Source organism: Rhineura floridana, chromosome 1 (assembly GCF_030035675.1).
Source record: "Rhineura floridana isolate rRhiFlo1 chromosome 1, rRhiFlo1.hap2, whole genome shotgun sequence".
NCBI classification, from domain to species: domain Eukaryota; kingdom Metazoa; phylum Chordata; class Lepidosauria; order Squamata; family Rhineuridae; genus Rhineura; species Rhineura floridana.
In genome coordinates, this window is record NC_084480.1 from 151259298 (window position 1) to 151282999 (window position 23702).

Sequence of the window (23702 nt, forward strand, 5' to 3'; positions counted from 1 at the left end):
CTTGAGTCTCCGTCTGAGGCTTCCAGCCTCCTTGGCCCTTGCCTGCCCTCCCGCATCCTCTCCATCCCCCATCACTGCAGCAGCTGCAGTGTTTCAACTACTTCATCTTCACCAGCTTCAGCTTTACAAGCTTTGCAGAGAAAGTGCCTACTGCGCCAGCAATAAACATGTCAGACTCGGCGCTCCCTGCACTGCCACAATTTCAGCCCAGCCTCGCAACACAAATCCTAGCAGCCCCCGCATCCCACCCCACCCCGAGGTCCAAATACTGACTGAAAGAGAGATGGTGCACCATCCCCCTCCTAGGTTACACAAGTGTCACACAGTGTTTCACTGTCATCCCCTTATCAGAGGCTGATGACAGTTCTTTTACAGGACAAGTAGATTGCTTTGGCCTTGCCTGTGATGGATTTATTATGTTTGGCAGTCTTGGGAGTTACCTTTCCCTCTCTGCTTTCCTCATTTCTCACTTGTTGTGACATGATGTAAGAGGATAGCCAGTAATTCCATCGTGGGAAGAAGCATAGACATTTTTTAGCCCACTGGTTGACAACCCATTTTGGCAAGTGTGCCACAAGTCCAGTCCAGTTCTTCTCAATATGTTGAGAAATTTTAGACTATGTGTAGAAACCCTCGTTGTTCTGCTGGTTCCAGTCCGTCTCTGCCTCCCTCGTTTGAAAATCAGAGTACAGTACCGGAGCTGCTTGAGTGTGCTTTCGTAAAAATTTGGCTTCAAAGAGAGTTCACAGCTGATGGGAAGATAAACCCTTTCCCCCTCCGGGTGTGGCTAATGGAAACATCTTGATCCAGCGACTAGTTTGTTTACAGCCTATGCCCGGTCTTTATTGACCATTCATTTTGATTTGTTTGCAGCGCAACTGTACAACAATGAACATCCATCTGGCATTCATAGTATTTGCTTGTGGCTGTTTAAATGTCTTCCCATTAAGCATTCATTCATCCCACACTTTTCAATGCATCTTTCCCTCACTTTTCAAACTGCCAAAAGGCTTTAAAAAATGTGGATTTGTTGCACTGGCAAGACAGTCCTTTTATCCACTTTAATTGTGTAAATCTAAATTTATGGCCTGCGCTTGAATCCCTCCCACAAACTAGTGAGAGTCTGGCGGTACCCTAAGACTATCTGTTACAGCAGGAATGGGGAACTCATTATCCTTCAGACATTGTTGGACTTCATCAGCCCCAATCAACCTGCCCAATGGTCAGGGATGAGGGGAGATGTGGTTCAACCACATCTGGAGGGCTAGCAGATCCCCAAGCCTGCTGAAATATACACAACACAGAGGTACATTTCTGCCCTTAGAAGGTGCTGCCATCTTCATCAGAGGGACATTCAAGGCCTTCATTTTCTTGTGAATTGCTGCCTTATACGGAGTCAGACCATTGGCCCGTGTAGCTCAGTATTGTCTACGCTGACTGGCAACTTCGGGATTCTCTCCCCGCCCCACCTGGAGATACTGCGGAGGAACCTGGGATGCTTCCCACTGAGCTTTGGGTGATGTTTGGTATAGTTTGGAGATACCAGGAGCAAACAAGTACCCAGTATCTGCTGTCCTTTTGACCTGGACCCTCCCTTGTTGTTGACCTTTTCCCCTCTCCCCTCCAACCAGTTTAAAGTGACACAGATACTCTGGGAGAGTAAGCTCCGCTAAACAGAGTGGGTAATTTCTTGGCCCAGTCCTGGTAAAATCAAATGAACGAAAGCTAAGTTAGTCTGTAAACAAAAGCCTTTGCTGCCCTTGATACCTAGAACACCTTCCTTCCCAGGACATCTACCTTCATGATGCCACCTCCTTCCTTTCGCTTTAAATCCCTCCGCTAACCCTAAGCCCTTTGCTTCGTTTGCCCACTCTTCATTCCAAACTTCAGCTAAGCTGAAAATTTCTTTGTCAACCATCTGGTGAGTGGGTGGAGGTGAAACTCCCATCCCAAAAGAGTGGGAGCAGGGGGGGAAATTATCTTGTCATTTTTAGGGTTTTTTGGGTCCCCCCCAAAAAAAGCTTTTAAAGCTTCGTTAAAAGCTCCATTCTCTCACAGCAGCACAAAACTCTTTCTGTGGCTTCCTGCCAGCCACCCCTCCTGGAATGCCTTGAGTTGGGGGGAGCGACACCATGTCATGTCATGTCGCACTGTGGCGCAACCAAGGCATTCTGGGAAGTGCGGCCAGTGTGAGACTCATGCTAGTTTCCTGCCAGCCGCAGTTGCTGAAATGCCTTGGGAGTGATGCAATGCAGTGTGTCATGACATCACTCCCAAAGCATTCAAGGAAGTATGGCTGGCAGAAAGCTGCAGAGAGAGTTACATGCTGTTGTGAGTGTGGGGCTTAAAAAAAAGTTAACACACGCACAACTAGTGAACTGACAGCCACCTTGTAAGGTTAAGTAAGGTAGGCAGCAGCATCACTCCCTCAAAATACCCCCCTGAAAGTAGTAGAAAATCACCCCACGTTTTCATGGGAGGGAGGGAACAATGACAGTATTTTAGGGAAACTAGGGGGAATTGCAGCCCAGTCTAACACCCAACTACAACAAAGTCTAACAAAGTTTTTTTTTCCATTCATGAGGCATAATGTGCCCCTATGCCTCACTCTACGGCTGTGAGCACGCTAGTTGCATTTCCATTAGCCACACCTGGAGGGGGAATGGGTTGTTCTGCGGATTAGTTGCTAAATCTCTCTGAAGCTGAATTAAACAAAAACAAAACAAAAGCACAGTCAAGCTGCTCCCATCAGATGTTACAGTAAAAACGGGTGGGGTTTGCGCCACCATTTTCAGAAGAGAGAGGTGGAGATGCATTGAAACCAGCAGAACAGAGAGTATGTTTCTATTCTGTGTAAATGACATGTCTGAACGCTGTGAATGCAGAAGAGACCTTGTCATGCAGATGAGCATTCTGGCCAGTATATGCCTGTAAAACGAGAGGGAAGCTCGTAACTCTCTCTGATCAGTGGGGCAAAGGGAACAAGGTGGAGGGGAGGAAATAGTCATTATAAAATTAAGGCTGCAATGCAATGCATTTACCTGGGAGTAAGTCCCATTGAACCCAATGGAGCTTACATCTGAGTAGACGTTATTGGATGGCAGCCTCAGAAACCCAGGAAAGCCTTCTTACCTTCCTCCCAAGCTCCACATCCCACTCTTGGGCTGCAGTTCTAACTACATTTACCTGGGAGGAAGCCCTTCTGAATTCAACAGGGCTTACTTCTGAGCAGACATTAGGACAGACATGGTTAGGCCCCTTTTCAGCCCCTTCCTCCCCTCAGCACTGCCTGCTTCTGCTGCTCCAGGCCAGTAAGCTCCACCCCTCCTCCCATGCCTGAAACTCAGGACAGGCCGGGCAGCTCCTTAGCAACCATCTTGGCGCTTCTCTTCCCCGGCAGCAGCGCAGCTGAGCAGGACAGAGTCTGTTGCTGTGGAGCTGGCTAGGGCTTGCCTGCCCTGCTCTGCTGTTGGCTTGTGCTTATCCCAGGAGGCCCCCCAGAGCCCTGTCTGAGATCCTGGGCCCTCAGGCCAGTGCCCCACCTGGCCATGTGCTAGTGCCGGGCCTGAGAGCAGGCTTTGGTGCACCTAACGTTTTCCTGAGCTTTGCCCTGCATATATCCACAATGCCAAAGGAAGCAAAGGAGCTGCAAACATTCATTACTTCTAGAAATCACCTCTTCATCAATGGTTGTTTCTTTTTTAAAAAAAGTAACGTCTCAGAAGAACACACAAACATTGTCTCCCCAGAATTAGATTTTTTTCTCCAAATAATGTTTCTGAGTACCATGTTGGAGTGCATACTGAATAACAGTTTAATTTAGGTGGCACTAGTCTCTGTTCATCCATAACAATAAGCAAGACTTTCAGGTTTATCAGAAACAAGCAGGGTGCTGGTGCGTGCTGTCTTAACCCTTCCCATTTTTCTCCTCCCCTGGCATTAGTGGGATAAACAAACTACCAAGCCTTGTACTCCCACTATGGCTTAATTAAACATCATGGTTTGTTGCTTCCGAACAAGCCACAATCACAATCAGATTAGCTAGCAATCATGGCTCGTTAGGGAGAAACAAACCATGGTCCCTGGTTTGGACATAATGGGAAACCAAGCCTTTGTGCTTGCACCAGGGGAGAAGTTTCTGATAAACCATGGTAAACCAGAAATTTTGGCTTATTGTTGTCTGAATTGTCTTTGCCTAATCCTTTCCTGCTTGAAATTGTAATGATTTCTGTCACTGCAGTTATTTTCTAACAGAGTTCCCCCTTGTGGGAAGTCCTGCTACTGCTGTATTTAGGAAAGAGAGTAGGCTACAAAAGCCCTGTACAACTCTCAGAGAGGTAGGCAGATGAAGCCCACCTTGAACCCACACCATCTGGGCTATGCCCTCCCCACCACTGGGCCATTCTGTCATCAACTGCCCTCTGGGAAGGATCCTGATGACTTTATATTGTTTTTGTTTTTTTTGAAGTTGGATGTTTCTAGCAAACTACTCCAGGAGGAATTATATCCTGAAAAACAGGAAATGAATAATTGTAATAAATAAAATAAATAAGTTATAAAGACAAACATCCCAATCAAACATTTGATTAAATAGGGCATTAATTAACGCAAACAAGGGTCTTAACCCAAAGCAATTTTGTTTTTTCCTCAAGTCCTTATATTTTCAGGTTTTCCATGCCACCATATATTATTTCCACTGCAGACATGACATTGCAAATAGTAAAAAGCAGAATAAGGGGAAACGCCCCTCTTTCAGTGGAAATGGAACTCTTTGAATGTCATAAAGTAAGAAATGTAAGTCACTCATCTAGCCAGTGACGAATCAGGAGCTGCACTTTCCGTGGAGCTACCCTTGAGGATGGTCCAGAAGCTGTAGCTTGTGCAGAATGTGGCTGTGCATGTTTTCAGTGGTATGCCAAGAAAGGAGCACATAACACTAATCCTGCACTAACTGCACTGGCTGCCCATTTACTATCAGACCATATTCAAAGTTTTGACTTCAACATATGACATCATAAACAATTTAGCACCCAACGACTTGATGAAGTACCCCACCCTATGTCACCCATGTCAGGCCCTGTGATCTGCATAGACTGTTTTGCCTATAGAAATGGTCCCAGCAGCAAGCATGGTGATGTGGGTTAGGGTCTTCTCTGTGGTGGGCTCCCCCCATTTGTGGAACTCCCTCCCTATGGAGATAAAGCTGTCCCCTTCACTGATGCTTTTTAGATGACAGCTTAAACATATATATTTTACTGAGGCATTTGGAAAGCTGTGAGTGGTAATGGCTATTTATGACACTGCTGCTGAGTTGTTTTGATTGGACTAATGTGATTTTTTTTAAATGATGGTGAAATTAATGTTGTTATGTGTGTTCAGTGCCCTGTGATCCCACAGCATTAGTGGTGCTTTATAGAAATAAATAATAATATAATCAATAAATAGTGTTTTTGGGGGGAGTAGTGGGCTGTAGGAGAGCCAGTGTGGTGTAGTGGTTAGAGTGTTGGACTATGTCCTGGGAGACCAGGCTTTGAATCCCCACACAGCTGTGAAGGATTCCAAGTAATCTACCACTTTATTATTATTATTATTACATTTATATACCGCCCCATAGCCGATGCTCTCTGGGCAGTTTACAGCAGTTAAAACAATAAAAACAAATATACAATTTTAAAACACAAAACACAATTTAAAAAACACAACTAATTTTTTTTAAAAAATAAATAAAAACACATGCTAAAATGCCTGGGAGAAGAGTAAAGACTTGACCTGGCGCCAAAAACATAACAGTGTTGGCGCCAGGCGCACTTCGTCAGACAGATCATTCTATAATTTGGGGGCCACCACTGAGAAGGCCCTCTCCCTTGTTGCCACCCTCCGAGCTTCCCTTGGAGTAGGCACCCAGAGGAGGGCCTTTGATCTTGAACGTAGTGTACGGGTGGGTTTGTATCGGGAGAGGCGTTCCATCAGGTATTGTGGTCCCAAGCCATGTAAGGCTTTATAGGTCAAAACCAGCACCTTGAATCGAGCTCGGAAATATACAGGCAGCCAGTGCAAGCGGGCCAAAATCGGTTTTATATGTTCGGATCGTCTGGTCCCTGTTACCAATCTGGCTGCTGCATTTTGCACAAGCTGCATTTTCCAAACCATCTTCAAAGGCAAACCCACTTGGGAACCACATTTAATTTTAGAAGACTCCTTTCTCCAGGGTATGTGCCGGGTATTACTAAAGAATATTACAGATGGTGTCTTAGCTCCTGCTCTGCATGATCAATGCCAATGACCTGTATACTGTAATGCAAAACAATGAGCGCTCTGTGCTCTTGCAGCTGGACTGAAATTATTCATAGACTAGGGTGACCTTGGGCCAGTCACTGCCTCTCAGCCTCAGAGGAAGGCAATGGCAAACCACCTCTGAATACCGCTTACCATGAAAACCCTATTCATAAGGTCGCTATAAGTCGGGATCGACTTGAAGGCAGTCCATTTCCATTTTCCAGGGGGCTGTAGGATGTCTGCTTCCATACACTAATCACATAAAAACAAAAAACACATTTTATCTATCCGCATCCCTCCAGTCATGAATCATAAATAATAATTTGAGAATAACAGCAATACAGAAGAGTGCTGAACACTATCTGGTGTAGGTCACGTTCCCCAACTTGTGGTGGTTGGGGCTGATGGGAGCTGGAGGGCACCAGACTGGAGAAGGCTACTTTAGGTCATCCCTCTCCATCTCAGACCCAATGTGAATATACCAATAGATCTGATATTCTCTAAATCAGTCCTCTGTCATGGCACTTGTTTATCTTATTATCTACAGCTCATTCAAGGCTGTAACTTACGTAGAGAGCAGATTTGGAAGAGGATGTATAAAGTGATAAGGGTTGAACTTTGTCCACCTGTTTGATTTTTCACCTAGGATGAGTTTGTGTGCAGGTAGCACTTGAACATTATGATTCCCCAGAGAAAAACTGGTCACTTTTGCCCTAAGGCACTCATGTGCTCAGTATGGGAAGCCAGCAATACGGAATCCACAGACTATGCTGGCTCTTGCCAACCACATCAGGAAGGCATACAGGCTGAAACATGATACACTGAATATACCAGGTAACGGTGGCTGTACATTTAGAGAGGGGCCACAGTTCATTAGCAGAGCACAGATTTTGATTGTAGATGGTTCAGTCCTCAACATCTTCAGGTAAAAGGATCTCAGGGAGCAGGGCTGGGGAAGGGGCCTTAGCCTAAACCATGGAGACACAATTGAGCCCTGAAATTTGGGCCCTTGGTATTCTAATAGTAGTACTAGGGCCTGGAATCTGATTGGCTCTGTCCACATGGAAACAAATCTATGACGTGACCACACTTGGAATACTGTGTACAGTTCTGGCCACCACACCACAGAAAGGATATTGTAGAGATGGGAACGGTGACCAAAATGATCAAGGGGCTAAAGCAATTTCCTTGTGAGGAAAGGTTACATTTGGCACTTTTTAGTTTAGAAAAAAAGGCAAGTAAGGGGAAACGTAATAGTGGTGTATATAAAATCATGCACATTGTGGAGAAAGTGGATAGAGAGAAAAATTGCTAGCCGTCATAACACTAGGAGCCATCCAGTGAAGCTGAATGTTGGAAGATTTGAGACAGACAAGAAAGTACTGCTTTACACAGCACATAATTTCACTGCAGCACTGCTTATTAGCCCTGCCCTCTCAGTCCCTGCCCTTCTGTAGGGAAGGTCCACTCAGCAAACGTACATTATTCTTACGATGCCTATACAAACAAAGTTAATAAAAAAATAAACATTAAATTAAAAAATCTGGAATTTCTTCTTTAGGTGAGTTTGGGAGGAAAAGGACGAGAAGGACTGATGAGCAGCGAGAGAGGCAAGCCCTGTTAGCAAGCAAAAGGGACTGAATCCAGGAGGGGGAAGAATAAGCAGAAGGAGGAAGTGTGCAGAATGAAATGCTGGAAACACTAGCAGACAGAAGGTGACCAGAATATGCCCCCGACCCCCACCCCACATTTATCTGAGCTTTTTGCTAAAACTCTGTCATTTTCTTGTGTCTTCCTAACTCCTTTTTCATGTGGTTCACTTTGAAAAGGAGACTAATTTTCTTGTGGAACAAAATGAGGGAACTTCGTGGAAGGGATGGACAAATCTGTGAATTTTGTTTTCTGACAGTTTCTCATTTTCCAGTTTTAAGTTCAGTTCTCCACATTTCCACTTCAGGTTGTGATTTTTTTTAAAGTCCTCATGAAAATTCACCAGCATTCAGTGTGAATTTCTCCTAATATGTACATTATTATACACAATTTTGCCTAATATACATATTTTTGCAAATCACTTTCCCCTAATATATGCATTTTATGCATACCTAATATTCATACATCACCCTACTTGTCTTACTTTTCTGGAGAATTGCAAAATTCAGGAAACTGTGAATTTGGAGGCTGCCTGTATTTCGATGTGTGTATTGTTTCAGAAAGTGTGAATTAGGTAGATTTACCTCATGGAAACTTTTCCTTCAGGGACCACATTATGAAGAATCTTTCTTCTTGCACAAGATGAGGAATTTTCAGCTAAACCTCTTTTATAAAATGAAACAACAAAAATCAGGCAACATGACATCTCTTAGCGGATCTACTTCTGCTGGTAAAATCTTTGAGCTACACTGGCAAAAGAATGAGGCTGTGCTGTAGAGCAGAGATCAAACTGGACAGAAATGCCAAGGTTTGTATTCATGTCACTGCCAGAAAAAAAGCAACAGAGCCATGAAAGAATTAAAAGTCCAGCTCCAAATTGTATTTTATTCATTTGTGTGATTAATCAACTGGTGCTTTGACCTCAGCTTAAACTTCCCCGACCAATTAGTGGGGTTCACAAGAAACAAAGACTTCAGAACTTAAAATAAACTAATTATCCCCTGTATCAAATTTCAGGAAAAGAAAATTTGATTTTATTTATAAAACATTTCTGTTCTGCCTTGTGGCTCAAAAAGAGCCTAGAAGGCAGCTAACAATAAAATACCAATACAGTTCAAAAGAGCATTCAAAGACAAAGCAAAACAAACAAAACCGTAACAATTTAAAATAAAACACATTAAAGAACAACAGAGGAAGGGACAGCATAACCTTTCTTAAAAAGAGGCTGCAGTCCTGGCCATATCTACCCAGAACCAACAAATTCAGTTGGGCTTATTCCCAGGTGAGTAGGACTAGCACTGCGGCCTAAATGCTTTTATCCAGAACTAGTCGATAGTAGGAAATGACAGTGGTTTTTTTAAATCAGCAATAAGAACCATATGAAGCTGAAATGGACAGTTAAACTGACTGAATTTTCTGAATTGATATTTTGATTAACAATTTCTTCTCTAGGCCTTTATGTGTTGTCCCTGGATGTTTTATCAAGTGGCACAGTACTCTCACACATCTATAATTTGAATGTAATTGGCAGCACTGTCACTGCGTCTCAGCCTCATGAAAACCCGATTCATAGGGTCGCCATAAGTCGGAATCAACTTGAAGGCAGTACACACACACATTCCATTTCAAGTTAACTCCTTCCTGCTTTTTCTGTCCTGTGTCAACAACATTCACAAGTGTTCTAGCACCACTTGAGAAAACAGCGAGTTGCTTGTTAGCTAGTCTCTTAACAACCTCGAACATATTTCTTCCCTGACCCAGCATTGCTCAGGGCTGCAATCTGATACCCATGCCTACTGATGTCCACTTTGGATCCTGGAGATGTCAGGCACTTCCTGACCTACTCTAACCAAAACAGATGCTTGCTTGGGATGGGAAGGAAAGAAGAAAGTTGGGCTCTCTCATACTCACAGATAACACCACCTTTTCCCTATGTGCACCGAATACATTAGATAATATATGTTTTATACTATGGGGTGATGATAATTTGTCAGGGGTGCCACCTTTAGAGAAGGCCATCAGCCTTCCCATTTCAAATACGTATCTCCTGACATTTCCTCTAGAGAATGCCTATATATTTGTATATATTTGAAAAAATACCTCTTTCTTGCTGCTAGTACATGTGTTCTCTTGCAAAAGAGTCCTGCAGAAAAGGAAAAGCAGACTGGGGGGGGGGGAGGAGGAGAGAGTTCCTTGTTAGTCTGTTGCAGCAAAAATAACAAAGTCTTACGGCACTTTAAAGTCCAACACATTTATTTTGGAAACAAAATGTTCTTTGTTCTTTTTCCTGCTTGATACGAGCATAAAGAATGAGACCTGGCTATAGCTATTGTATTGGCCCTTTTCTGCAGTGCCCTTTGGAGCCATTTATAAGACCATTCATTCTGAGTTAACAATAGCTACTGAAGTCATCTCATGTATGGGGATGGGGTGGGGGCAATCCCCCCTCCAATGAGCCAAACCCCTCCGATTCCCAGCTTTTATTCTCTTTTTTAAAGAGTGAATTTGTAGAACCTGAGATACAACACAAAATGTGCAGGCTCTATTCATCTGATTTGTTTTGTGAGAACTTAGCCTGCTCACGGTATTTTTAATCAATGAATGTAGCAATGACTGACATTTAGGAAAGCAGATCTAGGCAAAGAGGAGGCTGGTGTGAAACTCCCTTTATCTAGACTCTTGGTCTGTTTTTAAGCCTTTTCTGCTGGTCTCTGGTGAAGAAATAATTGCTGCCCCATATAAAGCAATTCAGGTATCCAGGATTTTAGTGTAGCTGTGACTGGGGAGTAGTATGTCAACTCAAAAACAAAAAGTAGCAGCAAAAATAAGAGAGTATGATCATTCTAACTCGGGGCCTTATGCCATATCCAAAAAAAAAAGTGACTTCTTCTGAGTTTGTAAACATTTAAAAAATTACTCTCTTAATGCCAACGTGGATAAAGTCCATCTTTAGTTGACTGCACATATACACACCATACATTTAAAGCACCCACCCCCAAGAATCCTAGAACTGTAGTTTACCCCCTCGCAAATCTCCAAGCACCCTTAAAGTACAGTTCCCAGGATGCAGGGGAGGGATGCTCTTTAAATGTGTGGTGCGCACCCCTATTGCAGAGGGCAGGACTATTTATTTATTACATTTATATACCGTCCCATAGCCGAAGCTCTCTGGGCAGTTTACAGAGATGGCTTAAGACAGTGTGGCTTACGCCAGCCCTGCAAAGTAACCCAGTGTTGCTATACCCATTTGTGTGAAGCGATGGTGGAGGTAGTATATGACCACCCTGAAGGTTAGCCCAATATTGTTACCCTGGTGTTTTTTTTGTAGTTTTAGGGAAATGAAATGAAAAGGGGTCTATAAAGCTGACTATAGCAGCAGCACAATTGATGATAGAACATTTTAGTCCTCTTCCCCATATGCACTTTAGTACATTTTGAACAATCCTGTTGTTTCAAAAATATTCCCTTTGTTCAATCCTGGTTTTTAAAAAACCCTCTAGAAAGGCCTGCAGCCCTGTGTGTGTGTGTGTGTGTGTGAGAATACAGGATGTCCACCTACCACCTGCGTGCATCAGCGCAACTCACCAGAAGCCACACTGCCCCTGCTGGCTCCCTCGCTCAGTCATTTCTGGCTCCTCCCGCTCTCCCTTCTCTGCATGTTTTCTCATCCTTAGCCCTGCACACTGCGACACAGTGACACTGCGGTCAGAGAAGTGACAAGGCCAAGGAGTAAAGTGGGCACGGCCAGTTCCTCAAAAACACAGACAACCTCCCCAAATCCCTGCCTGGCTCCCAGCCCCCAAAATGGGCAGCATCCCTTGTTGCTCAACCCCCATCATTGCCCTGCAATGCAAGGGCACCCTGTGTGGGCAATGTTTTTCTGAGAGCACTTCCAACACTCTCTAGTAACTCCCCTGCAATGCCTGATCCCCACAAGCAAGGGGACAGTTCACCATTCCCTTCTCCACTTTGCTTGGCACCAGCAAGAACACCTGGCATTTGTTCGTTTCCCTGTTTGCATAGTTTTGGCACAGTCTTCATCCGGCTGGCTTGCTGTCCTCTCTCCAAGGCTAGAATTAGCAGTGGGATCCCCTGTCAGTGCTGCCCATTGCCCCCCTCCCTCTCGTGGTCTTCTGTGAGGTTAACAGGGAGAGCGCAAAGTGCCAGAGGAACACACATACCCCTCGCCATATGCCCCTTAGAAACAGAGCAGAGCGAAATATTTTTAGAACAAGTCTTGCAGCAGTGACGCAGGCAGGGAGAAATCCAGCAGTGAAATACATACAGATATATATATGATTGATGGAGAGTGACTGTGTGTACAGATTTGGAAGATTCCTCAGGGAGAAAAGGGGAGAAGAGAGACTGGAGGAGGCAGACTGATCATCTTCCCAGTGAGAAAGACAATTAAACAGAGGGGGGGACACCCTGAAATGACCAGACCTGGCTGTTCATGCTTTTTAAGGGAGCAGGTGGGGCTGGGGGAGGGTAGCAGAGCAGGCCCAGTTGGCTCAGCCCCCTTCTTCCCACTTAGAATATCCTTGGCAGAGGCACCTGGAGAGGCTGTCCTTATCCTACCCCTGCTGCCTAACGCCCAGCCTTTATAAGTGTATTTTGAGTGGCTGGTCCTGACCTAAAGACCAGGTTTTGTTATGGAATGCTGAGCTTGGAAGATTGCTGGGAAAAGGGCATTCTGGGTACAAAGTTTGGGAGCCTTAACAGAGATATGGAGGCTGTCTGTATACATAACATTTTAAAAGCAACAGAGGCAGTTTGAAATTACCATTCTCTGCCATACATGCTCCCCCCCCCCCGAGATCTGCAATCTAAAAACAGTTCTGCACTTTTTTCGATGATTCAGACTAAAACTAGGGCAGTTTTGCAAGACAATAACATGTTCCTTCAAACCACACGATATGAGAGTTCCATAATTTTAACTCCAGACATCTTTTTCTTGTCCAAACAGTAGGTGCATGTGTGCGTTCCAGCATGATTTGGATTTGGACTTCAGTGTGGAGCTTTAATCCTTAACCCTAGTGCCATTTCCCTACTACAAATTACCTCCTGAAACTGCTGTTAGCCACAGAGGGGAAATGATACATGCACGATACATGCAACTCAGGAGCTGCTTTCAAAATTGGTGTAGGATCCTGTTGGTAAATGTCTGTGTTATTACTGTGGCCAAGTGTAGCAAAAAGCCAGACAGCTCTTTTTGTTCCTTCGAAAAATGGAAATGGACTGCCTTCAAGTCAATTCCAACTTATGGCGACCCAATGAATAGGGTTTTCATGGTAAGCAGTATTCAGAGGGGGTTTACATTGCCTTCCTCTGAGGCTGAGAAGCAGTGACTGGCCCAAGGTCACCCAGTGAGCTTCATGGCTGTGTGGGATTCAAACCCTGGTCTCCCAGGTTGTAGTTCAACATCTTAACCACTACACCACACTGGCTCTCATGTTGACTATAACCCATAGCAATTAATTCACTAATAGGCAAAAATCCTTGCAGTTTAAGAATGTACCTATAGCCCACAGATATTTCTATTAAATTTGAAAAAGCAGGGAAATTGGGCAGCTATAGTGAATGCACCAGGGGAGCAGGAGACCTGACCTCCTCTCTGAGATATTGGACTGCCCTACAAATTTGTCAAAATGCAAACACAATTCGGGTTCATCTTTCACAGTTCAATCCACTTCCTGTGTAGCTTGGAAGAATTTGGTAACATGTGCCACCTAAATTAAACTGTGATTCAGTATGCACTTCAACATGGTACTGTGATGTCCCTGTATTTTAATATCTGTAAATATGGTAAGTGCGGATTTATTAAGTGATATATGGTAAGTGACTGAGTAAGAGGGGGGAGTACATGGGCTAGAATGCTGGAGAATGTTGGATGATGATTGGCTGAGTGTTTGAATGGCTGAAGGTATAAATGAGAGGATGACAGTTGAGTCAGGGGGAGTTGTTGAGGTCGGTTGGTTGATGAGAGGGATTTTGGAGGAGTTGGTTGGCAGAGTTCTGAGGGAGGCTTGGATTGTATTTGGCTGATATTTAGGCAATATATATATGACCAGAAACATAAAGAGTGACACTATATGAAATCATACGCTTGTTAAACATACCTTACATAATCTTGTTATTTCCTGGTGTTTATAAATAAATATTCTATTGGTTTACCAAAAGCCTGATCCTTGGCAGGGGCTTTCACAGACCAGAAGGGTGGGCAGGGTAATTACCAAGGTTTGGAAACAGTATCAATGGTGGCAGTGGTGAAGAGATAGTGTATCATCAAGTATCCAGGGCAACCCAGGGCTGTATGCTTTATTGGCACAAAGATACAGGGGGGTTGTGGACTGCAAGTGCACCCAGACACAAAGTAACAATAAGCCAGAAGGGAGACTAAGGCGAAGTCTCTAGCAGTATTGTTTACAGGGAGTGACGGGTGCTGCTGCCTAGCAGTGGGATCTTGTGCGATCTGTGCTAGGGTGAGCTAAAGAAAAATAAAAACTATGTTTCTCCCTGGTGGTAGCCACAGGTGGGAGGCGTGCCAGGGTGGTGCCAGGGGGAGGAACATTACAGGTACTCAGAAACATTATTTGGAGAAAAAAATCTAATTCTTCTGGGGAGACAATGTTTGTGTGTTCTTCTGGAACATTACTTTAAAAAAAGAACCCCATTGATGAAGAGGTGATTTCCAGAAGTAATGAATGTTTGCAGCTCCTTTGGCATTGTGGATATATGCAGGGCAAAGCTCAGGAACCGTTAGGTGCACCAAAGCCTGCTCTCAGGCCCGGCACTAGCACATGGCCAGGTGGGGCACTGGCCTGAGGGCCCAGAATCTCAGACAGGGCTCCGGGGGGCCTCCTGGGATAAGCGCAAGCCAGCAGCAGAGGAGGGCAGGCAAGCCCTAGCCAGCTCCACAGCAACAGAGTTTGTCCTGCTCAGCTGCGCTGCTGCCGGGGAAGAGAAGCGCCAAGATGGTTGCTAAGGAGCTGCCCGGCCTGTCCTGAGTTTCAGGCATGGGAGGAGGGGTGGAGCTTACTGGCCTGGAGCAGCAGAAGCAGGCAGTGCTGAGGGGAGGAGGAGGCTGAAAAAGAGCCTAACCATGTCTGTTTTAATGTCTGCTCAGAAGTAAGCCCTGTTGAATTCAGAAGGGCTTCCTTCTAGGTAAATGTAGTTAAATCACTGCCTCTTTCAGGGCAGGTGGAACCACTCCCTCCCGAAATGATGCATTGACAACACCCCGGATCCACTTGGTCAAACCCCCTCGGGAAGCTTTAATAAGCCAAGAAGGGCAAGGTTCGAGAGGAGATGTTGCTGGCCGCATCATTGCAAGCACCTTGTCCATGTCATCAGGCCACATAAACTGAAACTGTTCCTAAGAAGTTGCGGCAGATGTTGCACTGGGGACGACAGTAGTTGGGGACTACAGTAGATGTGGATGGGGCATCAAGATTGCTACGGAGGTGAGCAACTTTACCCTCAAAGTGCCTTGCAAACAATTCACAGTGGGCCTCTGAAGGGTCTAAAAATCCATTTCCTGGAGCTGATGTCAACAGACCCCTGACCAGAGCCGCCCCTAGGCACCGGGAAGCAGGGCAGTTGACCCAGGCCCCGTGCTCTGGGGGCCCCCGTGCTCTGGGGCCCCCCGTGCTCTGGGGGCCCCCGTGCTCTGGGGGCCCCCACGCTCTGGGGGCCCCCACGCTCTGGGGGCCCCCACGCTCTGGGGGCCCCCACGCTCTGGGGGCCCCTGCGCTCAGTCACTTCGAAGTGGCGCTACTCACAAGCAACTTAGCGGCAAGCTGTCAGGTCCATGCAACTTGTCGGCCGCTTGCAGAGCATGGAGCGATCCGGAGCGGAAGATCCCGACCCGGCCGGGGTTCCACCAGGGGCTCACCTTCTCCTGTCCTTCAAGAAGTTTCTGGGCTCTCGCAAAGGGCTGCTGCTGCTGGCCCAGGCAGTGAGAGAAGGGAGAGTGGGTGAATTCATTGCAAACTCCAGGCAGGGTGGGGAGGAAGGGAGGTGGAGAGGACGATGAGCTCATCTACGACAGGGAAGGAAGGAAAATGGGGAGGTGGCAGAGAAACCATCTCCTTTTACGTTTCCAGTCCCTTGCAAAGGCAAAGTCTGCCAAGGGGGTGGGGGTGAGATCTGCATCCTCGGATGCGAATGTGCCCTTCTTGCAGTGCAATCTTTCCTTATCTTCCACTCTGTTCAACAGGGGCTTACTTCCAGGTAAACGGTGCACACTGGATCGCAGCCTGAGCAAGTCCCTTCAGTGGCGGCTTCCACCCAGGTAAACGGTGCATGCCGGATCACAGCTGCTCCGGGCTGCAAAAGCAGGATTTGGCTCCAGCAGATTATGTCATGTGAGTTTATCCTAGCCCTCCACCCAAAAGAAAGGAGGAACTGTATCTTTCTTTCTTTTAATTGCAAGGGAGCTGAGTGTGGCCACCATGCCCACTTGGCAGCAGAGGCTTGGGAGTTTTGTAACCGCCGAATCGGAAGAGGACTCACAGGCCGTGTGTGACTTTTTTACTGGGAAAAACCGCTTGTGGTACAGTAAAGGTGAACCAATTTATTATGACCTTACAGGACTAAAGTCCACTTAATCCAATGCGGCACGTTTTGTCCTGAGTTGGTGGTGTAAATAGCACTCGGGGAGGGGGTGTTGTAAAACCGAGGGAAGTGAAAGGCACACAAGTCCTATGGACTGCCACAATTTTGGTATTAACAGCGGCCACTTCCAGGCCGTTGCTGTTTTGCAAGTGGAGCTCATTTGCATGCAGGTAGATTGAAGAGGTGAGGTTGAAATGGACTTGGCACCCTTGTGCAACAAGCTCACTTTTAAAGAAATGGAATCTTTGCAGTAAGGAAAGTGAGGGGTAAATGCCCTGGAAGCAATTGTTTGACATGGTATATAAATGAAATAAATAAATAAATGATGTAGTCTCCAGGCAAACAATGCTCAGTTAAATGCGAGGTGTAACTTTGCCAGAAACTTTGTGCAAGCAGATGAGGATAAAGGCTCAATAAACAGGTCTGGAATGAACCAGTCACAGTGTAGGTGATATTGATAACACAAACATCCTAGCATCGGTAAGTTAATTAACTTACAGTACTGTGATAAGAAATCACTATTCTGATTCAAACCACAAGTGATAGCATTCATTCCCGCCATAAATTGCAATTCACCGGTTTCATGTTATAGCCTTCCACTGAAGTCTTGTTGTTTAAGAATGGCTACCTTAAGGTTAGTGGCAAAGAGTCCTGGGAGGTTGAACAGTGGAGGCTGGTACATTTGAGTGAATGGGGCACTGCCCCACCATCTTCAGTCTGTCCTCAGCCAGTCCCCAGCTGCCTGTCCTCTTACTTACTAAACTAGCCCAATGGGTGGACCTGCCTGTCAGCTTCCTCCTCAATCTCATTTTTGCCCTTGTTGAAGTAAGCAGGAAATGCAATAGGGACAAAACTCGAATGAGTTGGCTCTGCCTGTCATTGGCTCTAGCTCCACCCATCATTGACTCTAGTTTCCCCACCTTTCCTCCTTCCATACACACAGCTCAGACTCTGTGCTGTTAGCTACTCTGCCAATGTCTATTCTAGGGTAAATTACAGGGCTGTACTTGAAGTAACCTTTGTGCATCTACTCTTGTTGCCATTATTATTATTATCATTATTGTTGTTATTGCGATTAGGATTACAATAATATATTGTTACAACAGTATAAAAACACAGTATTAAAAACATAAGTACCACTGCATCATTTTTCTTAATTCATTTTTTGTTTACGTTGTGATAATTTCATTTTAATTTCGTAGATCTATCTATAATTTATTATTATTATTTTAGATATCTATAATGAATGCAAGTTGAGATCGAGATAAAGACAGAAAATACAAAAGTGGTGCTCATAAGAGAAAAAAGGCTGAGAAGAAAATAGAAATAGAAAGAGAGAGAATGTGAGGGGCCCCCAACTATGCTTTTGCCCCGGGCCCCGCACATACTAAGGGCGGGCCTGCCCCTGACAATATGGAAAAGCTCCACTGGACGGCTACTTGAGGATGCGATGGAGGCAGAGAAGTGGGCCTTCTTCACTGCCCTCACCACCGCACAGTAGGCATGGTTATGATGTTTTACTTGTGCCTGATCAGCCTCACAGCACATCTTTTGCCATTTGTGTTCTAGCTGTCATCCAGCCTGTTTCATTGCCTTTAGCTCACTGGTGTACTGAGGTGCAAACTGGGCTCCACAATGCCAGAGAGGGCTCTCAGGGACAACCATGTCAAGAGCCCTGTCAAGAATAGCTAACTTTGGTCAAGCTGAAATGGATCAACCAGAGAGAATTCTGGGAGCCTGTGGTTCCCTAGGACTCTCTACTGGGGAAGATCCAAAGCTCAGTGTCAGACAGTCAATTTGCAACGTTGCTACGAGGTGCAACTGATCCTTAGCTGTTATCCCTTATCAGCTTCCTGGGAGTAAAAGTCAGGAAGAGGGGGTGTTGTAGATCAGGACCCCTGGGTGATGCTGTCTAGCTCCCTTATCTTCAAAGACTTCAAAGGAGTAGATCCCGGCAGGGGCGGAATATGGCCATTTGCTTTCCCCCCTCCTTGTTAACCGATAAGCACCATAAAAATGAAGGATGCTCCTTCAGGCGTGGTTCCCCTATTTCCATCTACCTCGACTCACTGAAGTGGGACAGAGAAGCCTTTTGGGAACCAGGCAACTCTGCAGTAAGTATAGGATCTTAGCTTAGATAGACTTTTGTTGTATTCCTTTGTCTGTATTGAACCTCTCCCCTGCGTTATGTCAATGTACCTCGTGTAACCCATCTGAGGGTGATTAGCTTTGGGGAAACAAACCACTGCTCTCGTTTGTATATACCATCTTATTTACTTTTAAATAAACAATCTTTTTATAAGTGGTGTGTATTGGCTTGGAACTAAAGATTCTAAATCTAGTCCTGGATCGCTGAACGCTACTGGTTACCTTTATTAATGAGGGTTAATCCCGTCAGTATTCACAAAGGCCTCTGAGATCCCTCCTCTCAGAGATAGAAACCCGGAAGAAGGGTGGCGGCAGTACTACCGTGAGTAATTACTCCTGAAGGAGGGAGAGTTTTTGCCTGAGAAGCAGAGACCCAGGAGAGTTGGGACTTTTCTCAGAAGCAAAGGACCCCCCTTGCGGAACTAAGGACAAGGGACCCCAGGGGGACAATTTTTTGAGAAGCCCGACATGCTTTGCTGTTCCACAGTGTGACAAGGGCTTCAACAGGGTCACCTGCTCTATCTACTGGGAACTCCCACAGGGCATTCAGGAATCCTATGGATTCCATTAGTCTCTGGGGACAGACTATCTTAATCTGTCCACCACCCCTGCAGGGATCGGAGCTATAAGTCTAAACTACACCAGGAAGTGGTCTGACCATGATAATAGGGTGACCTCCACCCCCTATCTCCAGACCATCCCTTCCTCCATCTGGAGCAAAAACCAAGTTGATGGTGTGCCCTGCCCTATGCATCTAGAGGCAGCCTCAGCATGAAATTACCCAGGACTATCATTCTGGGCTCCTCCAATACCACTCGGCCAACTTGGTCAGAGAAGCCGCCGGGCAGCAGGGTGGATGGTACACCAGCAGCAACCCTAGTTTACTGTCTCTTTGGCCCGACACCAGGTGCAGGCCCTCACAGCCAGCTCCAAGACAGAGTGGTTTCCTGGTGACAGAGATGGAAGTTCTGTAGACCACAGCAACTCCTCCTCCCTGTCCCTGCAACCTGTGCTGGTGTTGCACTAAGTGCTCAGGTGGGCAAAGCTGGGTCAGATCAACTCCTCCCAGCTCACCCACCCAGGTCTCTGTAATGCACCCCAAATCGGCACCTTCATCCACAATCAAATCATAGATGAATGTGGTCTTGTTGTGTACCAATCTAGTGTTAAACAATACACACAGGCCAGGGAGCACAGCAAATAAGCATAAAGGAACCCATCCATGAGAGGAGTGGGAGCAAGGAACAAGGCGCAGATAGCCTTGCCCTCATCTTCTATGGCCGTTCACCACCTCCTCATGGCTATACCTTCTTCTACCCATGATTACTGATATTGGGGTGGTATCACCCATGTTCTTCCTTACTAAGCTCCTAAACACCTGAGATGGAACCAACAAAAGCCCACCAACAAAACCTACTTGAAGCAGTTATCCCAGTAGGCCCCTGAGAGTATTGGGAACAGTCAGACCCACTCAATATCTTTCACACACCTAGTCTCACACCTAGGGAGGGCCAGCCTTCTGCCAGTGACACCCTCTCACTCTGAAGACATCTGGCAATTTTCTCCTAGTTGCACAGGCTCTCACCACGCGCAGAAACTACACATGTGACATACGTCCTCTCCACTACCAATCTCCTCTGGATTGGTTAAAAAAAATAGCAGGGGGCAGCTCCCATGCCCTCGGGACACCCCAAGGGGCAAGCACCATCGGTGTTGCCCGTTCGGTGGTGACCCCACCAGCGGCAGACCTGCTGCCCAAGGGCAGCCAGGCTTTTATGTCCCCTGACCCAGCCAGGAGCTGATGCAAGAGGTGGCAAGATTAGCTGCAGCCTCTCTCTGGAGTCAGGGTAAGGCAGGGGGTCCCAGTCCTTGCAGCCCTTACCAGGGACTTCAGCTGCCTCAAGAGACAGCAATCCAGAGGAGCGAGCAAGCAAGCACCCAGATACTCACTCCCAGGGCAGGCCTTCTCCAGTCCCCCAGTGCTGCAGCTATTCTTCTCCAGTCCCCCAGTGACTGGTCCAAGGTCACCCAGCAAGCTTCATGGCTGAGCAGGGATTTGAAACCATGTCTGGCAGGAGGTCCTAGTTATTATGTATCTCTTTCACTTGGAAACTTGTACATTTATGTTGCTCGGTGGTAACACAGCATGTTCACAGACTAATATTTATCCTTAGCAAGGCCCTTTTTTCAGTCCTTCATACAAAGCACTATGTTAGTACTACTAAGAGCATTAAATCTCCACCAGCGCTGTGTGTTTATTCTGCATGAGACATCAAAGATGATTCCTCTTATTACACATTTTATGGACTGAGGCATGCTGGAGTATTATGTAGCATCTGTGTTTATATAGCTCTACAGTATCTGAAGGTTTCTCTGCATGTAAGCTCTGTGATGTGGAGGTATCCTTTAGTGTCATTTTTGTACACTAAACACACTTCTTAACATAGTTGAATTGTAGCTGAATTATTGTGAATGCCTTTTCCCCAACAAATGGAATTTTAACTTTTAAAAAATAATATTTGCTTAAAAGGGCAGCCTTTCATCTACTGTTCTGTCCTTGGCTTGCCCTGGTGCTCTGATCTGCCATGTGGCAATAAGGGGTGCTAAGATTAATTCTAGAATGCCTCCTAATATCTCAGCACAGTTGAGAAAATTGTGAGTGCAGGGAAAGGCCACTGTAGCATCTGATGCAGAAGGTCCCTCAGGTTCAGTCTCCAATGATCTGACTCCTGGTGGAGAACTGAAATGTTTATTTGAAGTGCTTTTTTCAAAGGTCTTTGCAAATGACAGGAAAGGATGAATTCAACCCCCCCCCTTTTTGTCTGTGAAAATATTGAAGTAGAGAAGCCAACAGAAACAACAAAAAATGAGGATTATTTCTCAGTACAGTTTGTGGAAGATCCCAGGCTCTGATACTATTCATATTTCATTCATTTTCATTTCATTGGCAATCACTCTTGGCAGAGTAAGATTGTCTTCCAAGATAAGATCTTTAACAGTGGGGTCCGTAAGTGACTGTGGAGGCCAATTCTGGATCCACACAGCTTCCCACAATGAGGACATTGGTTTCCGGATGGAAGATGGTCACAATGAGGATTTAATCTGCCTATCATTAACATGGTAAACCAGAATAAATTCTTAGGAGTGGAGGTCTACAAAATTGGTAAATTTACCTCAACAAATTAAAATAAATTCACCAATAGGCAAAAAAACCCTTGCAGTTTAAGAATGTACCTATAGCCAACAGATATTTCTATCAAACTTTAAAAAGCAGGGAAATTGGATAGCTATAGTGAATGCACCAAGGGAGCCGGAGACCTGACCTTCTGTCTGATATATTGTACTGCCCTACAAATTTGTAAAAATGCAAACACAAATTGGGTTGTGTTTTCACAGTCCAATTCACTCCTGTGTAGTGATTAATGACATCACTAGGGGGCGCCCCCTATGACATCACTAGGGCCGCCCCTGAAATCTCAGAGTTTGGGATGTCTCTCTCCTGGCAACCCTACCAGGGATGGATGGATGGAATCATATATGCATACACACAGACTCTCTATATATTCAGTGCACTGGGGGATGCAACTTTCCCCCATTAAGACCAATAGGAATAGAACAATCCAGCCCACGCTCACCAGCTTGGGAAAAGTTATTTGATTACTGTTTGGTATATTTTGTTCTTAGTGCTACACGTCTGCCTCCTGGCAATGGCTGAAATCCCTTATTCCTAATGCCAAATTAATAGAGGCAAGCTTAGAATTTAGTGCTGTAGAATGCACTCAGCCCACATTTAGAGGATCCATTTTCTTTATTACTATTTCACATATTCAAAACCCAGTTCTTGTTTTTGCAAGGACTGGGGAGAATTTCTTTTATTTAAAATTTGAAATGAAAATGATTCATTTGCAGTTCTTGTTTTTGCAAGGACTGGGGAGAATTTCTTTTATTTAAAATTTGAAATTAAAATGATTCATTTGTAGCTATCTTCTTTTGTACAGTCAAATTTCAAACATATTTTGCTATGTAAAGCACTTTGGGAACTTTTTGTTGAAAAGCAGTATATAAATATTTTTACTATTATTTCTGCAGGATTCTATATATATTGTATGCTCAAAATAGTACTCTGAAGTTCAGGAAAACCTTGCTGTACAACAAGGTTCTGTTTTTTTCTAGTGGCATACTAAATTAAAGATAGAATACATCATTCCTATTTAGTTGCTGATCTTCAATTTACTGCTCAGCATAAGCTTGCATGTCTTCAGGTACTTCAAATGTAGGCAGGAGTATAGTCTGGTGTTGGAAAGGATTCTATGACAGCACTGCATGCTTTGAAGCTAATTAGATAAGATTATTGACTGAACTGATAATATTGAAATCTTGATTTCTAACTGTGTTACAGGCTGTAGCATTCATTTCACATTTCCTAATTACTAAGATAGCCTCTCGGTTACAATATTGCTTTTAATTGACTGATAGTGAATTTTTGTGTATTGTTTTTGTAAGTTACCCTGAAGGCAGGATATAAATCCTCTAAATAAGTAAATAAATATTCCAAAGTGTTGGAAACTATAAGGCTGAAAATGTAAGTTAAACAAAAAAAAGATTCCTCACATCTTCCACCAGTTTTTGGTAGTAATTACTAGGCACAAAAACAAAACAACTGGACAACGCAATCATTAATATGTTTAATTTGCATAATCAGCAAATAATTTGTATAATATGTAAATTAGCATGTCCTGATTTGCGGAACTGGGATATGGCAAACCTAACCATTAAAATAATGGATATGACTAACAGGTCCATTAATTTTAGTGAGTTTGCTCTGAGTATAACTTAGCTGAATACACTCTATGAGGTTTTAGGCTTTACTTCCACTTTTTCATACATAACACCACAGTGAAGACCTAGATCCATTAAAGAAACTGCATGAAAAGGTTTAGTTTGTCAGCAGTTACATCCATAATTTAGAATCAGATATTGTAGAAACAAGGCCTCATGTTCTGCTCTTTTCA

General features: G+C 44.8%; 1 long non-coding RNA gene across 2 annotated transcripts; it reads left to right on the forward strand.

Annotated features, from left to right (window-relative positions):
* The first annotated feature begins 7022 nt into the window (after nt 1–7022).
* On the forward strand, nt 7023–18790 carry LOC133384559 (uncharacterized). Of its 2 annotated transcripts, XR_009762633.1 has the most exons (5): nt 7023–7110; nt 7838–7991; nt 8533–8734; nt 15122–15389; nt 16145–18790. It is a non-coding gene; the product is annotated as an uncharacterized LOC133384559 (long non-coding RNA). The 2 variants fall into 2 exon arrangements; XR_009762639.1 differs by lacking the exon at nt 8533–8734.
* The last annotated feature ends 4912 nt before the right edge of the window (nt 18791–23702 follow it).